This window comes from Alexandromys fortis, unplaced genomic scaffold (genome assembly GCF_014885135.2).
Source record: "Alexandromys fortis isolate MF-2015 unplaced genomic scaffold, M_Fortis_MF-2015_v1.1 scaffold_31, whole genome shotgun sequence".
NCBI lineage: Eukaryota > Metazoa > Chordata > Mammalia > Rodentia > Cricetidae > Alexandromys > Alexandromys fortis.
Window position 1 is genome coordinate 13,553,317 of NW_026067974.1, and position 3,192 is coordinate 13,556,508.

Here is a 3,192-nt window from a genome sequence, read left to right on the forward strand (position 1 = left end):
GAAAAGAGACATCGAAACCTTAGGAAGAAAATATCTCATTTCCGGTTGATTGCAGAGTCCAGCATCCTCTGCAGTGAGGAGCCTGGTAATTTCCCCTGCAGAAGGGGTCTTTTCATCTTTAGGAGAATTCCATCTTCCAGAACCTACCAGAGAATTGGTTCTCAACCTTCCCGATGCTGTGTCCCTTGAATACAGCTCAGCAAGTCGTGGTGAGCCCAGCTAGACAATTATTTTAGTAGCTACTTCATAACTGTAATGTTGCTACTGTTATAAATCGTAACATAAGTATCTGATATGTGACCCCTGTGAAAGGGAACCCCAAAGGGATTGCACCCCACAGGTTGAGAACTACTGTTCTACATGCAGTATTCCTATAGAACAATCAGACGGAATCAAATACTTCTGAATCCTGGCAAAGACTGGAGAAGACAGGGCAAAGCAGAATTCATGGCTCCTCTCCCTGTTTCCGAGGTAGGATTTTTCTGACTCAGGTGACCACTGTGGCTTGGGGATTTATACAGACCCAGCCTGCCAACCCAAGGAAAACATGGCTCAGAATCTACAAGGCATGGAGTGAGTCCTCAGGCTAGGAGGAGATTTTCAAAAGGGATGCAGAGGAAATGGCTGGAGGGGGGGAGGTGATTAGCTAAAATGACGCCTTAAGGACAAGTTCATTTGCTCCTTTCAAGGTTAGAAGCTTTGGCATTAGGAAGAGCTGACAGAGACTCCTGTGAGAGGAGCAGCCCCTCAGAGGGAAGAGAGGGGAGCTCCTGAAGAAGGGACTGACTTGACAGAGCCACCCCATCCTGTAGGTTTATATTCCTCCGTCACATGAAAAATACTAAGTTATTTTTAATAGATTCGTGAGAATTAGAAGCCTTTTGTAAAGAAAAGAAAATGTCTGAGAGCCGAGAATGCGCCTGCTGAACGCAGAGACACTGCCCATCCTGGTGATACAAAGACTGGCGCCGGCATGGATGCTCAGCAGCCTTGGTCCCCAGAGGAGCAGTGTGCCGCCTGGGGAACCACCGGCCTGCGTGGCTGGTTATGGGTCCAAGCAGAGCGAGTGGCGCTCTAGTCCTCACCTGGCTGGTCAGTGAGCTGGCTGCAAAGGAGGCACCTCTGGAAGCTCCTTCCTGAGCATGGATATCCGGTGTCTCTCCCTGAGGTGTTGTCAGCGAGCCACTTAAAGGGCAAGAATAAGGAGTACCCTGAAGACAGTGAAAGCAGTGGAAGCTGCCCCCACCGCTGCCCCCTAGGAATGGTGTGTGTGTACTCAGTGCCAAGCCCTGGGCTGGACCTTTTACGTCTTATGCCAGTTAACCCAACAATCAGTGGCGGCAGACCTACTCACAGTTCTCACCCGCTGGGCGTGATTGCACACAATGGTAAAGCTGGCGCAGAAGAGGCTGAAGATAAATTACAAGTTGAGTACCACTTGCCAGTGTGGCCCACACAGTGAGCTCCAGGCCTTCCTAAACTACAGAGCAAGGCCTTGTCTCGAAATGAACTGTTGGCAGCTTGAAAAAAACAAAACAAAACATGTAGGTAGAGAGGAGCCTACGCAAAAGTCCTAGATCTTGCATCCAAATAAGGACTTAGCTTTTTAAGCCTCCATTATGCTCTTCTGCAATCGCCATCAATCAATCCTATACCACTACAGTGCTAGAAACGTTAGTTACAATGTTGTGACAAGGACACAGACTCTTCAGGTCAGCTCAAACTGATAACAGGAGCCGGTGTGTTGATGCTAACAATAGCTATAGACACAAAGGTGTAACGGTGTAAATGAATGCAGGCAGACTGTAAAAATATATACAGCTTTAATGGGGAAATAGACTTACAGACCCACCGTTCCCACGGAGACCAGGGAAAGCAGAAGCAGAAGCTGGGAGCATGCTCGCCAGATTTATAGGCAAATATTAGCCCGAGGCGAACACGCCCCCCTAAGGGGCTGGACTTATCCCTACATTCTGGGAAAAACTACTCGTGCCCTAGATAGAGCCAAGTCAGCTATTATCAGGTCTTCATGTCCCCCAGGAACTTGTCCCCAAGTGAACCCATCGCCTCATTCGAACTGACCAATGGGATTCCTGTAACCATGCTTCTGCTTCTGTATGCCTGCTTCTGCCGCCCGTTTCCATATAAAAGACCCCCTGCCCAGCCTGAGGGCGTGCAAGTCTTCCAAATAGACTCTGGCACCCGCAGGTACCTGTGCACAGCTCAATTAAAAAAAAAAAAACCCTCTTGCTGTTGCAGCCAGTGTTCTCGGACTGTTCCTTGGGTTCAGAGGTCTCCTCCTGAGGGAAGGTCCTCTCTAAGGGTCTTTCAGAAGAAGCTACAGAAGCAAGAAACAAGATATAAATAATCCAAGATAACTTTTGAATTTGGCTTTTGGAGTTTTCTACAACAAACTTGAAAGAGAGTCCAAAGCGGGAAAAGATCACAGACATGAGAGAAAGCAGACTCCAACTGGGATCCTGCCTAGTAATGGTTTTGTAACAAAGGTCAGCTATCATAAATAAAGGGCAAGGCAGGCCTCCTTGCCCAAGTTCTGAGTTTTCATTCAGTTTCCCACCAGTGTGGGCAGCATTGTGGATCTAGTCCCTACTGCACTCTGTCTTTACTTTTTTTGTTGTTGTTGTTTCTACTTTTATGTCATGTCTTTACTGCACTTTGGTGCACTAAGGCTTTTCTTCATGTGGCAACTGGTCCCGGCTTTTCCCATTCCAGAGTTCACTGGGAAGACACGACCGTTGACTTCAGAGAACTGGGTGCTAGCCAAACTCTGGTCTTGGCACCCCTCTGATCATCCACCTAAATCCCCACATACTCGAGCACCCAAGACAGACAAGGGGGCACTGAGTATCTGGGGTCCTTGCTCCCAGAGAGATGTTGGCCACACTTGAGGAGTTGACTGACAGTTTACTTCTATTCCATGACCCCAGCACTTCTCGGGAGTCGAACCCAGAGCCTGCGGAACTTGGTGTTTCACATCAGCATCTGACCAACAAGCTGATACCACCTGGGAAGCAGCCAGAGAACATTTTAACACTAAATGGGGATCAAATTCAGGCTCCCATTCTGCGTTCACAGTTCAAAAGTACTGCCAGTCTAGCTGAGGCTGCAGATCATCAGTTGGATGCAATACTTGTTCCGCCACTAGACAGCCAGAGTTCAAAAGCAACAACC